The following is a 15,616-nucleotide window of genomic DNA, read 5'->3' as shown; positions in this document are numbered from 1 at the left end:
AGCATTTGCCTGGTTGCTGTGAACTTATTATTATCTTCTGGAGGTTCTGATAAAGTTGGTTTTGATATTTTTTTTTTTTTTGTCCAGTATATTTACTGTTTTTATAGAGGGACAGAACTTTGGATTTCCCTCTTTACTTTAAAATTTTCACTGATGTGGGAGTTCCCTTGTGGTCTAGTGGTTAGGATTTGGCTCTTTCACTGCTGTGGCCTGGATTCAATCCCTGGTTGGGGAACTGAGATCTTGCAAGCTGTGCAGCATGGTCAAAATGAAAAAAAAAAAAAAATTTTGTTTTCACTGATGTCACTCTGATTTAGATTCCTGAAACTCATTTAAGGACTTTCTACATCCAAGATTATAAATAGAGTCCCTTAAATTTTCTTTTATTCTTTGGAAGATATGTTTTTTAAAAACTCATGGGTCTGAAATTCATCCAAATTTATTTTTGTGAATGATGTGAGAAAGAGATTGTGGTAGGCTGAATAGAGGTCCCCCAAGACCCACTGAATGTTCTCATATATGGCAAAAGGAACTTTACAGATGTGATTAAGGACTTTGAAATGGGGAAATTATCTGTATCATCGGAGTGGGTCTGAAGTAATCACAAGGGCTCTTAGAAGAAGGAGGCAGGCAATCAGAGTAAGTAGTACTAGGAGATCTGACAGTGGAAGTAAGAAGCTAGAGAAAGCCCATGCACAGCAACGAAGACCCAACACAGCCAACAAATAAATAAATAAATAAATAAATTTATTTTAAAAAAAAAGAAGGCAAAGGTACATTCTTTCCTGAAGCCTCCAGAAGGAATGTAGCCCTGCTGATATCTTGAGTTTAGTCTTCTGACCTCCAAAACTGTAAGAGAATAAATTTGTGTTGTTTTAAGCCACTAAGTTTGCAGTAATTTTTAAAGCAGAAATAAGAAACTAATACAGATTTCTTATTCTAAATTTTAGCCAACAGAATGACCTCACACCTGTCAGAATGACTACCATCAAAAAGTCTACAAATAATAAACGTGGGGAAAAGTGGACCCCAATACAATGTTGGTGGGAATGTAAATTGGTGCAACAACTCTGGAGGACAGTATGGAAGTTCCTCAAAACACTAAAAATAGAGTTACTATATGATCCAGCAATTCTACTCCTGGGTATATATTCAGAAAAAAATGATAACACTAATTCAAAAAGATCCATGCACCCAGATGTTCATAACAGCATTATTTACAATTATAACAGCCAAGATATGGAAGCAACCTAAGTGTCCATCAACAGATGAATGGATAAAGAAGATGTGGTATATATACAATACAATATTAATTAGCCATAAAAAATGAATGAGGCATCACTTGGTGTGGTGACAGTGAGGAGCGTGGCGTGGGGCAGAGTGGCAAGGGGAGTTTCCTGTGCTCACCAAGTTGAGCCCAGCTCAGAGCTGTGCCAGAGCCTTCAGTCTGGGCCCACAGTGCTGGGCACCTGCCGAGTCCAAAGCAAGAGTCTGGTGGAGTGTTCCGCCCCCAAAAATAGGGAACAGTTTTGGGGAAAGATGGTGGTGAACTAGAAGGACGTGGAATGCATCCCTCTCCATAGACGCATTAGGAATACACCAAAAGACACAATAATTCCTACAGAGAACCAGCTGAACAACAGCAAATGACCTCGGACACCAGAAAGGACTGCGAAGATCCCAAAATAACTGGTAGGGAGACATTTGTGACTGTTCAAAGAGGGTGAAGCAGCTGAGCTGTGGCAGACGGGAGGGAGTGAGAAACACATGGAGGGTCCGCACCATGGCTCAGCGTGCCTAGACTGGGACATCGATTCGCAGCTGAACAGGGGATCTGGGAATGGGAGTGTGGGAACCAGAGAGTTTGTTCAGGGTGAGAAACATTGTTGGTGGTGGGGAGATGGACTGAGGGGACAGGAGGGAAGAAGTCCACAGTGAGGAGTGCCTATCGCAGAGGACTGCGAGACCATAGTGGCAGCTGGATACTGCTGACTCAGAAGCAGGGGGGAGGAGCCACGGGTGTAGCCTCTCTCTCAGCACCTGGGATGGACAGAGGAAGGACTCCGGTGGGCCAAGCTAAGGCACTCAGGGATAACAAAAGCCCCCGGGCAGGGCTGGCTTAGAGTGCCTGCAGCCAAGAGCCAAAAGCCCCACAGAGTGGCCCGACTCTGAGACATTCTGTTTACACCTGAGTCACCAGCGTCCCTCTGCAACAGGTACCGCCACACCCGACTGTTTCTTTCTTTTTATTTTCATATTTCCAGTCACACTACACTCTTCTGTTGCCCTGTCTTCTATCCCTTTTTAGTTTATTTTATCTTAATATACTTATAAGCAATATTATTGGTCTGCTCTGTCTCCTTGCTTTATTCTCCAGATGACACACTGCTTTGGTATCTATTATTAGGTTTTTGTCTTTATCTTAGTTCTAAGTATAATTGTCTGATTTCATTCTGAGAATCTTCAGTCTGTCTGGTGGTACTCTAGTTCTTTATTATATTTGATCCTAGCTTTCAATATCTCCCTGGATTTGTGTTTGTGTGTGTGTGGTGTTATTTGTTTGTTGGTTTGTTTTTGCTTTTGTTTCTGTTTTGTTCTGTTTTGGTTTTGAATTTCTGTTGGTTTTCTCTTTGAAGGTCTGATAGCATACTGGGGTTCTTATGTCAGGTCTTTCGAGTGCCTTTTGTTCTATTGGATTCATTATTTGTGTGTCTTATACATGTATGTGTTTCCTTAACTTAGTATTTGTTTGACTCAACAATCTGCCATTAGTCTGGGGCTTGGACAGTCTTCTTTAAACCCCTTCATTGTGAGGACACGCAACCTCTGAAGTTTGGACTACCTTGAGAAACAAAGAAACACCATGCAAGCAAAGGAGTAAGGAAAAAACCTACAAGACCAAATAAATGAAGAGGAAATAGGAAAAATGCCTGAAAAAGAATTCAGAGTAATGATAGTAAAAATGATACAAAATCTCAATAACAAAATACAGAAAATACACGAAACAGTTAATAAGGATTCAGAAGAACTAAAGAACAAACAAACAGCAATGGACAACAAAATAACTGAATTTAAAAATACTCTAGATGGTATAAACAGCAGAATAACTGAGGCAGAAGAATGAATAAGTGAGTTGGAAGATAGAATGGGGGAAATAACTGCCACAGAACACAAAAAAGAAAAAAGAATAAAAAGAATGGAAGACAGTCTCAGAGACCTTGGTGATAATATTAAGTGCACCAACATTTGAATCATAGGCATCCCAGAAGAAGAAGAAAAAAAGAAAGGGTCTGAGAAAATATTTGAAGAGGTTATAGTGGAAAAATTCCCCAACATGGGGAAGGAAATAATTAACCAAGTCCAAGAAGCACAGAGAGTCCCATACAGAATAAACCCAAGGAGAAACACACCAAGGCACATATTAATCAAACTAACAAAAATAAAACACAAAGAAAAAATATTAAAAGCAGCAAGAGAAAAGCAACAAATAACATATAAGGGAAAACCCAGAAGGATAACAGCTGACCTTTCTGCAGAAACTCTGCAGGCCAGAAGGGAATGGCAGGATATACTGAAAGTCCTGAAAGAGAAAAACCTACAGCCAAGAATACTCTACCCAGCAAGAATCTCATTCAGATTCGACAGAGAAATCAAAAGCTTTACAGACAAGCAAAGTTAAGAGAATTCAGCACCACCAAACCAGCCTTACAACAAGTGCTAAAGGAACTTTTCTAAGTAGGAAACACAAGACAAGAAAAACACCTACAAAAACAAACCCAAAACAATTAAGAAAATGGTAACTGAAACACACGTCAATAATCACCTTAAATGTAAATGGATTAAATGCTCCAACTAAAAGACACAGACTGGCTGAATGGATACAAAAACAAGACCCTTCTATATGCTGCCTACAAGAAACCCACTTCAGACCAAGGGATACATATAGATTGAAAGTAAAGGGATGGAAAAATATATTCCATGCAAATGGAAGTCAAAAGAAAGCTGGAGTAGCAATACTCATATCAGACACATTAGACTTTAAACTAAAGACTATTACAAGAGACAAGGAAGGTCACTACATAATGATCAAGGGATCCATCCAAGAAGAACATATAACAATTGTAAATATCCATGCACCCAACATAGGAGCACCTCAATACATAAGGCAAATGCTAATAGCCATAAAAGGGGACATTGACAGTAACACAATAATAGTAGGAGACTTTAACACCCCACTTACATCAATGGATAGATCATCCAAACAGAAAATAAATAAGGACACACAAGCTTTAAATGACACATTAGGCCATCTCAACTTAATTGGTATTTATAGGACATTCCATCCAGAAACTACAGAATACACTTTCTTCTCAAGTGCACACAGAACATTTTCCAGGTTAGATCACATCTTGGTTCACAAATCAAGCCTCGGTAAAATCAAGAAAATTGAAATCATATCAAGCATCTTCTCAGACCACAACGCCATGAGACTAGATATCAATTACAGGAAAAAAACTGCAAAAAAGACAAACACATGGAGGCTAAACAATGCACTATTAAACAACAAAGAAATCATTAAAGAAATCAAAGAGGAAATCAAAAAATATCTAGAAACAAATGACAATGAAAACACAACAACCCAAAACCTATGGGATGCAGCAAAAGCAGTTCTAAGAGGGAATTTGATAGCAATACAGTCCTACCTTAAGAAACAAGAAAAATATTGAATAAACAACCTAACCTTACACCTCAAACAATTAGAGAAAGAAGAACAAAGAAACCCCAAAGTGAGCAGAAGGAAAGAAATCATAAAGATCAGAGCAGAAATAAATGAAAAAGAAAGGAAGGAAACAATAGCAAAAATTAACGAAACTAAAAGCTGGTTCTTTGAGAAGATAAATAAAATTGATAAACCATTAGCCAGACTCAACAGGAAAAAAAGGGAGAAGACGCAAATCAACAGAATTAGAAATGAAAAAGGAGAAGTAACAACTGACACCGCAGAAGTACAAAAGATCATGAGAGACTACTACAAGCAACTATATGCCAATAAATTGGATACCCTGGAAGAAATGGATAAATTCTTAGAAAAATACAATCTTCCAAGACTGAACCAGGAAGAAATAGAAAATATGAACAGACCAATCACAAGCATGGAAATTGAGGCTGTGATTAAAAATCTCCCAACAAACAAAAGCCCAGGGCCAGATGGATTCACAGGTGAATTCTATCAAACATTTCGAGAAGAGCTAACACCTATCCTTCTCAAACTCTTCCAAAATATAGCAGAAGGAGGAACACTCCCAAACTCATTCTACGAGGCCACCATCACCCTGATACCAAAACCAGGCAAAGATGTCACAAAAAAAGAAAATTACAGACCAATATCACTGATGAATTTACATGCAAAAATCCTCAACAAAATACTAGCTAACAGAATCCAACAGCACATTAAAAAAATCATACACCACGATCAAGTGGGGTTTATCCCTGGGATGCAAGGATTCTTCATTATACACAAATCAATCAACATGATACATCATATCAACAAATTGAAGGATAAAAACCATATGATCATCTCAAGAGATGCAGAAAAAGCTTTTGACAAAATTCAACATCCATTTATGATAAAAGCTCTCCAGAAAATGGGCATAGAAGGAAATTACCTCAATATAATTAAAGCCATATATGAGAAACCAAAAGCCAGCATCATTCTAAATGGTGAAAAACTGAAAGAATTCCCTCTAAGAACAGGAACAAGACAAGGGTATCCACTCTCACCATTATTATTCAACATAGTTTTGGGAGTTTTAGCCACAGCAATCAGAGAAGAAAAAGAAATAAAAGGAATCCGAATTGGAAAAGAAGAAGTAAAATTGTCACTCTTTGCAGATGACATGATATTATACATAGAAAACCCTAAAGACACTACCAGAAAACTGCTGGCACTAATCGATGAATTTAGTAAAGTAGCAGGATACAAAATTAATGCACAGAAATCTCTTGCATTCCTATACATAAACAACGAACGAGCAGAAAGAGAAATTAAGGAAACTCTCCCATTCACCATTGCAACAAAAAGAATAAAATACCTAGGAATAAACCTGCCTAAGGAGGTAAAAGACCTGTATGCAGAAAACTATAAGACACTCATGAAAGAAATCAAAGACGACACAAACAGATGGAGGGACATAACATGTTCTTGGATTGGAAGAATCAACATTGTGAAAATGACTGTACTACCCAAAGCAATTTAAAGATTCAACGTAATCCCTATCAAATTACCAAAGGCATTTTTCACAGAACTAGAGCAAGATATCTTACGATTTGTATGGAAACGCAAAAGACCCCGAATAGCCAAAGCAATCTTGAGAAGGAAAGATGGAGTTGGTGGAATCAGGCTTCCTGACTTCAAACTATATTACAAGGCCACAGTGATCAAGACAGCATGGTACTGGCACAAAAATAGAAAGGAAGGTCAATGGAATAGAATAGAGAACTCAGAGGTAAGTCCAAGCACATATGGGCACCTTATCTTTGACAAAGGAGGCAAGAATATACAATGGAAAAAAGACAGCCTCTTCAATAAGTGGTGCTGGGAAAACTGGACAGCTGCGTGTAAAAGAATGAAATTAGAACGCTTCCTAACACCATACACAAAAAGAAGCTCAAAATGGATTAAAGACCTACATGTAAGGCCAGACAGTATAAAACTCCTAGAGGAAAACATAGGCAGAACACTCTACGACATCCATCAAAGCAAGATCCTTTTTGATCCACCTCCTAGAATAATGGAAATAAAATCAAGAATAAACAAATGGGACCTAATGAGCTTTTGCACAGTGAAAGAAACTCTAAACAAGACAAGAAGGCAACCCTCAGAATGGGAAAAAATACTTGCAAATGAAGCAACGGACGAAGGATTAATCTCCAAAATATATAAGCAGCTCATGCAGCTTAATACCAAAAAAACAAATAACCCAATCCACAAATGGGTGGAAGACCTAAATAGACATTTCTCCAAAGAAGACATACAGATGGCCAACAAACACATGAAAAGATGTTCAACATCACTAATCATCAGAGAAATGCAAGTCAAAGCCACAATGAGGTATCACCTCACACCAGTCAGAATGGCCACCATCAAAAAATCTAGAAACAACAAATGTTGGAGAGGGCGTGGAGAAAAGGGAACTCTCCCGCACTGTTGGTGGGAATGTAAGTTGGTACAGCCACTATGGAAAATAGTTTGGAGGTTCCTTAAAAAACTACAAATAGAACTACCATATGATCAGTAATCCCACGACTGGGCATATACCCAGAGAAAACCATAATCCAAAAAGAAACATGTACCGCAATGTTTATTGCAGCACTATTTACAATAGCCAGGACATGGAAGCAACCTAAATGCCCATCAACAAATGAATGGATAAAGAAGATGTGGCATATATATACAATGGAATATTACTCAGCCATAAAAGGGAATGAAATGGAGCTATATGTAATGAGGTGGATAGACCTAGAGTCTGTCATACAGAGTGAAGTAAGCCAGAAAGAGAAAAACAAATATTGTATGCTAACTCATATGTACGGAATCTAAAAAAAAAAAAAAATGGTACGGATGAATCCAGTGACAAGACAAGAATAAGGATGCAGATGCAGAGAATGGACGGCAGGACACGAGGTTAGGGGGTTAGGGGGCGAAGGGGAAGCTGGGATGAAGTAAGAGAGTAGCATAGACATATATATACTACCAACTGTAAAATAGGTAGCCAGTGGGAAGTTGCTGTATAACAAAGGGAGATCAACTAGATGATGGGTGATGCCTTAGAGGGCTGGGACGGGGAGGGTGGGAGGGAGTCGAGGGAGGGAAGGGATATGGGGATATGTGTATAAATACAGCTGACTGACTTTGGTGTATCTCAAAAACTGGTACAAGAGTGTAAAGCAATTATATTCCAATAAAGAGCCTTAAAAAAAAAAAAGAAATAGAAAAAGAAAAAAATGAATGAAATTTTGCCATTTGCAAAAACATGAATGGACCTGGAGGTTATTATGCTTAGTGAAATAAGTCAGATGGAGAAAGACAAATACCGGATGTTATCACATATGTGAAATCTAAAAAATAAAAGAAGCAAATGAACATAAAACAGAAATAGACTTACAGATAAAGAAAACAAACTATGGTTATCAGTGGGGAGAGGGAAGTGGTAAGGGGCAAGAGAGGGATAGGGGATTAAGAGGTACAAACTACTATGTATAAAATAAGTATGCTACAAAGATATATTGTACAGCACAAGAATATAGGCAATATTTTTTAACTTTAAATTTATAAAGTCTATTTAATCTGTACAAATACTGAATCACTATGTGTTTCACCTGAATCTAATATTTTAAATCAATTATGCTTCAATAAAAAAATTTAGGCAAAGGACTATCCAATTATACCCAATGCCAAGTTCTAAAAATGTAACCTCTCACTGACTGGAAATGCAGGGGTTGGATTGGGGTGGGAGGGTTGTGTAACAGGATCTGAATTATGTCTTAAAAGGATCATTATGGCTGCTGTCTTAACAACAGACTATGTGGGAAGGTGGGGATAGAAACAGAGGAAGATAAGTAAAGAGGCTATTAACTAATCCAGATGAGAGCTATGGTAGCTTGAAACAGGGTAGCATAAGTGGTGGTGATAAATGGTTAGATTCAAGTTATATTTTAAAGGTAGAAGAAATAGGATTTCCGGAGGGATTGGATGAGGTGTTAAAAAAGAGGAATCCAGGATGATTTTTCAGTCTAAGCAATGGATAGAATGGAGTTGCCACTTATTAAAGTAAGCAAAACTATATGAGGAGCAGGTTTGGAGGAAGAAAGAGTGTTGGACATGCAAACTTTTATACCTTCCAAGTGAAAACAGATAAGAATTTTGGAGAGTCGTCAGCATATAGATGCCACTTAAAGTGATGATACTGGATGAGATAACCTAGGGAGGGAAGGTAGACAAAGAAGAGGGCTGAGCATTCAGACTTGGTAGACTGCAATAAATGTTGAGGAGGAGAAATCAACAATGGAGCCTGTGAGTGAATGGTCTATGAGGTAGAAGGAAAATCAGAGATATGATGCCCTTAAGTCCAAGTGAAGAAATATTTCAAGAAAGAGGAAATGATCAACAAACACTGCTGCTGTGTCAACACTACTGAAGGTTAATAAGATGAAAATGAAAAATAATCTTTGGTTCTGGAAACACAAAGATTGATAACTTTGCCAAAGTTGTAGAGCTAAAACCTGACTGGAATGAATTTAAGAGGGAATATGAGGATATGAAATAAAATAGAGATAATAGACAACTCTTTTGAGGAGTTTTACAGTAAAGTGGAATTGAGAAATAAAGCAGCTTTTGCAAGGGGAAGTGTGGTCAAGAAGCACTTTTTGAAAGATGGGACGTACGAAATTATATGACTCTGAGCATTCTCTAGCTAGTGATCTGAAGCAGTATCGTATTCCTCTGCAACCTCCCCAATCCACTCTGCCCTCTGAAGTCTTTGTTGTAAACAAAATATTCCATTCCCTCAATCTGCTCTCTGAAACTTTGCCTATTTATATGGATCAGCCCCATGTACGCAAGCTGGGCTGGGAGCAGAGAAGATCAAATCCCAATCACAGATGTTCCCTGCTCCTTCTCCTTTATGGGGAATTTATCACTAGATACCTTCTGTTTTCAAAGATGCATTTTCTAGGGATTCTCAAATTAGAATCACTTCTGGCCTGTATTAATGACGTAAATACCTTGCTTCTACCCCAGACCTACAGATCAGAATCTCTTTAAGCACATACAAGTTTGGGAACTACCGCTACGTCTTACTGTCTCCGTTTCTTCTTTAAAATTTATGTATTTATTTTTAATTGGAGTATAGTTGCTTTACAATATTGTGCTAGTTTCTGCTGTACAAGGAAGTGAATCAGCTATATGTATACATATATCCCCTTCCACTTGGACCTCTCTTCCCCCTAATTCCCACCCATCTAGGTCATCACAGAGCACCAAGCTGAGCTCACGGTGCTATATGGCAAGTTCCCACTAGCTATTAATTTTACACATGGTAATGTGTATATACCAAACCTAATCTCCCAAAATCCCACTCCCCCTCCCCTGCTCTGTTCACATGTCCGTTTTCTACATCTGCCTCTCTATTCCTGCCCTGCAAATAGGTTCTCTGTACCATTTTTCTAGATTCCATATATATGCATTAGCATACGGCATTCGTTTTTTCTTTCTGAATCACTTCACCCTGTATGACAGACTCTAGGTCCATCCACATCTCTACAAATGACCCAATTTCATTCCTTTATATGGCTGTGTAATATTTCATTGTATGTATATGTACCGCATCTTCTTTATCCATTCATCTGTTGGTGGACATTTAGGTTGCTTCCATGTCCTGGCTATTGTAAATAGTGCTGCAGTGAACACTGGGGTACATGTGTCTTTTTGAATTATGGTTTTCTTGTATATGCCCAGTAGTGGGATTGCTGGGTCATATGGTAGCTATATTTTTAGTTTTTTAAGGAATCTCCATACTGTTCTCCATAGTGGCTCTATCAATTTACATTCCCACCAACAATGCAAGAGTGTTCCCTTTTCTCCACACCCTATCTAGTATTTATTTTTTTGTAGACTTTTTGATGATAGCCATTTTGACTGGTATGAGGTGATACCTCATTGTAGTTTTCATTTGCATTTCTCTAATAATTAGTGATGTTGAGCAGCTTTTCATGTGCCTCTTGACCATCTGTATGTCTTCTCTGGAGAAATGTCTGTTTAGGTCTTCCATCCATTTTTTGATTGCGTTTTTGTTTTTTTTTTTATATTGAGCTGCATGAGCTGTTTACATATTTTGGAGATTAATCCTTTGTCAGTTGCTTCCTTTGCAAATATTTCTCCCATTCTGAGAGTTGTCTTTTCATCTTGTTTACAGTTTCCTTTGCTGTGCAAAAGCTTTTAAGTTTAACTAGGTCCAATTTGTTTGTTTTTGCTTTTGTTTCCATTACTCTAAGAGATAGATTCAAAAAAATATTGCTGCAATTTATGTCAAAGAGTGTTTTCCTTATTTTTTCCTCTAAGAGTTTTATAGTGTCCGGTCTTACATTTAGGTCTTTAATCCATTTTGAGTTTATTTTTTTGTATGGTGCTAGGGAGTGTTCTAATTTCATTCTTTTACATGTAGCTGTCCAGTTTTCCCAGCACCACTTATTGAAGAGGCTATCTTTTCTCCATTGTATATTCTTGCCTCCTTGGTCATAGATTAGATGACCAAAGGTACTTGGGTTTATCTCTGGGTTTTCTATATCATTGATCTATATTTCTGTTTTTGTGCCAGTACCATACTGTCTTAATTACTGTAGCTTTGTAGTATAGTCTGAAGTCAGGGCACCTGATTCCTCCAGCTCCACTTTTCTTTCTCAAGATTGTTATGGCTACTCAGGGTCTTTTGTGTTTCCATACAAACTGTAAAATTTTTTGTTCTAATTGTGTGAAAATTCCCTTGGTAATTTGATAGGGATCATACTGAATCTGTAGATTGCTTTGGGTAGTATAGTCATTTTCACAATATTGATTCTTCTAATCCAAGAACATGGTATATCTCTTCATTTGTTTGTGTCATCTTTGATTTCTTCATTAGTGTTTTATAGTTTTCTGAGTACAGGTCTTTTGCTTCCTTAGGTAGGTTTATTCCTAGGTATTTTATTCTTTTTGCTGCAATGGTGAATGGGATTGTTTCCTTAATTTCTCTTTCTGCTCTTTCATTGTTAGAGTATAGGAATGCAAGAGATTTCTGTGCATTAATTTTGTATCCTGCAACTTTACCAAATTCAATGATTAGCTCTAGTAGTTTTCTGGTGGCATCTTTAGGACTGTCTGTGTATAGTATCATGTCATCTGCAAACAGTGACAGTTTTACTTATTCTTTTCCAATTTGTATTCAGCAAATGGGTGCCTGGTCAGGGCTTCCATTGCCGAAGAGTCACTGCACTGGTGGGCCAGGTCCCATAGCAGCAGCATGGCTTCATCCATCAGGCAGGGGCTGTTGGACTTCAGCTGACCAGCCAGTCCTTTCATGATGTCCAGGGCATACTGGCTGAGGTCGAGAGTCACTGATGCCAACAGACTGGACATAATTTCAATAACATTCTCTGGACTCCTCAGTAAGCACTACTCTATGGTTGGCAGTATGAGATCCTTAAACACTGAGTGGGACATGTATTGGAGCAGAGGGGCACAGTTATCCAACAGATACTTCTGAGGCTTTACTTTGCTCATCAGGATGTTCTTCATATAAAAATCCAGAAGGGCACTCTTGTGCTGATTGACCATGTCTATCTCCTTGTGGCTCGTGCAGAACTGCACCAGCAGCCCCAGAATGCCTGGGTGGGTTCTAGGCTGAGAATGGTTGAGAAGTACTGTTCCACCAGCCCCGGGGTTCTCTTTCCACAGCTGGGTGAGCTTCTTCACAGCACCATCCATCCACAGCATGCTTGTGGGAGCCACCCAGTACCTCCAGCAGGAGCAGGCACTGCACCTCCACCAGTTTGTTCCAGATGTCGCATTGATGCTTGGCTCTTAAGGGAAAGACAATGCACACCAGCAGGTAGGTCCATTACAGGGCCAGCAAGGCAGCTGAGCCACTGCTCTTACTGGGGACACCTGCTTGGAGCCAATGCCTGAAGACTGCAGAGAGTGCAGCAGGTTCTTAGCAGTGGCTTCCGGATGGGCCTCAGCCAACTTCTAGATGGCTGCCTACAGGACCCTGCGCGAGGCTGCATCTCTGTATCGATGCAGAGTCAAGCAGAATAATTTGCAGAGGCTTTTCACTGCTCCCTCCAGCAGGTCTTTTCCAGCAACACATTTCCCCAGCTCACTGAGAATTTTCCTCTGTTCCTTCACACTAGCTGTTGTCACCTTCCCTACAAAATGCTTTAATGTCTCAGAAACCTGTGTGTCCGCTGCCCCTAGGCTCCTGATACCTGCTTCTGGCATTCCTGACTATGTAAGACCCATTTTCTATACACTACTCTATTTCAACCTTAGATATGACTTTATTACTCACTATTTGCCCTTAGGATCTTTGACAGCATGTAAAATATACTCCATCCTTAGCCTCACAGGCTTACAGTTCAAGGAATCAGACAGCAGCCCTAAACCTATTTGAGTTACCTTGGAAGGCAGCCAGATAGAAAACTTTGTGGTTGGATGGTCAACCAAAGATGTGACAGTGTTAGAGAAATTGAGTTAAATATGCCACTTACACTTTGAATATGTAAAAAATGGCATAGTGGGGTCATACAAGAAAGTCATTTCTAAGGGAAAGAAAGACACAATTATTTGTGAACTGGACTTCTTTAAGTATTTAACAATAGTATGAACATAAGGGCAAACAAATTTTTATAAGCAGTATGTAACTGTTACCTAGTCATCATCTGCAATGATGCAAGGGAAAAATAGTATTAAGAACCTAACAGGTCAGAGTTTGATTTTATTTCTGCCGCCTATCCATTGGGTGATCTTAGGCAGTAGGTTACTAAACTTCTCTGAATTTCATTTTTTTCTCATCTGTAAAGTAGAGATAATGGTACTTATTATAATGAGCAGTTTGTGGACTGAATAAAATGTATGATGTATATATAGTGCTTAGAACACAATATATATTCAATAAATGGTATGTTCCCCACCCCCCACCCCCATGCTCCCATGGGAATCCAAGGCTTAATTAAATATGGGCAACTTGATAAAATTTGACTTGAGGAACTTTGTTTTAAACTTAGTTTTGAGCAGAAATATCAAGCTTATCAGGTTCTATACAAAGAAGGAAAACGATTTAGTGATTCCGAGAGGACACCCCTAGATTTAGTAAAACAACAGTCTTTGAAAGTCTCATCTATAGCAACATAAGGCACAAGCCCCTTACCTCCCTGCCCCTGAGGTAAAATTAGCAAATTTTTAAAGGTCTTTTAAAAAGTGAGAATTTTTTTCAAAATTGAAGTTGGAGCCAGGTAAGGAAGGCACTATCTCAAAGAAAGGTATTTCAAACGTACAATAACTACACAAAATATTTTTAAAAAATAAAATAAAAACCTCACAAAACCAAAAATCTTCCTGAAGGTGGAAGTAAAAGGAAAGGAATTGCAAAATCTTTTTCAGCCTCTGGCTCTTGTCTATTTATGTGTCATCTGTTTAAGCTTGAAAACAAAACATAACAAAATTAAACAAAATAAAATAAAATGCAAAATAATGTCCTGTTGAATGTGGTTCTAAGCCAGAGGTTGTCTGTCCAGCAATTTGTCCCACTTGCTTGTTTCTTCTTGGGCTGCGCAAAGGAAACTCAAAGGACCAAATAAAGGGCTACATTTTTAGTGCTAGAAAACCAGTCACACCACTCCTACAAGATGACCAAACACCTCTAAAGTCCCCTCACTATGTAGTGAACTCCTTCTTTCACCTGCTCTGTTTCAGTCTTTGGACACTTGCTCTTCCTGTGATAAATGCACAATGCTACTCAGTAGAAGCAGAAACTTCAATGAGGAACTTGGGTTACTTCTTGCACCATTGTTTTTCGGGGGACAGGGAGGGGCTGTGTGCCAAATCTTAGAACACTGTGTTTTTCTCTGTGTCTGCACCAAGCTCCTCATTTTGATTGTGACTTACTTGGAATTATGTTGAATACCAGAGAGCGCCATCAAGATATTTGCCATGTTCCCAGCCCAATTTACGGCCCATGTTGACCAAGTAACACTTTCTATATCATGTGACCACCTCGCCCCATATCACATGGCCACAGCTGATTGAGGCCAGGTAGGCACCTGACTGACAAACCACCAATACATAGGCTGGCCCACATCCTATGCAGTGGAATGACATGAAATGCTTTGCCTTAACTGAGGAAGGAGTTTGCTTACTAAAGGCTGAAACATAAAAAAATGTAGATGCAAGAACATTTTCATTTTATATGCTGCAAGCACCTTCTGCCACACAGGATGGAAAAAGAGATTACTTTTAAGAGCAGACCCTCCCCGTACTCTGGAAAGTATTATTTTCACATGAATTTTTAGTTATATGAATATGAATCAAGTATCTATCAACTTTCCTTGGGGAATTCAGTAAAAATATACAAATATAGAGGGTTTATGTTGAAAAATTGAGTGTCCTATTTAGAAAGGTAAATTGGTATTTTTTTTTTTTTTTAAGCAGAACCATATCCCTGAAAATGATCTTAAAAACACTTTTCCTAAGGAAAACACCTACAAATACAAACCCAAAACAATTCAGAAAATGGTAATTGGAACACACATGTCAATAATCACTTTAAATGTAAATGGATTAAATGCTCCAACCAAAAGACACAGACTGGCTGAATGGATACAAAAACAAGACCCTTCTATATGCTGCCTACAAGAAACCCACTTCAGACCAAGGGATACATATAGACTGAAAGTGAAGGGATGGAAAAAGATATTCCATGCAAATGGAAGTCAAAAGAAAGCTGGAGTAGCAATACTCATATCAGACAAATTAGACTTGAAAGTAAAGACTATTAAAAGAGACAAGGAAGGGCACTACATAATG

General features: G+C 38.5%; 1 pseudogene; it reads right to left on the bottom strand.

Moving 5' to 3' along the window:
* Window positions 1-1,797: 1,797 nt before the first annotated feature.
* Window positions 1,798-13,033, bottom strand: LOC130860751 (eIF-2-alpha kinase activator GCN1-like; annotated as a pseudogene).
* Between the last annotated feature and the right edge of the window lie 2,583 nt (window positions 13,034-15,616).

The sequence above is a fragment of the Hippopotamus amphibius genome, chromosome 9 (assembly GCF_030028045.1).
Source record: "Hippopotamus amphibius kiboko isolate mHipAmp2 chromosome 9, mHipAmp2.hap2, whole genome shotgun sequence".
Lineage (NCBI taxonomy): Eukaryota > Metazoa > Chordata > Mammalia > Artiodactyla > Hippopotamidae > Hippopotamus > Hippopotamus amphibius.
The sequence above is the reverse complement of the archived record's forward strand: the minus strand, read 5'-3'. Positions and strand labels throughout refer to the sequence as shown.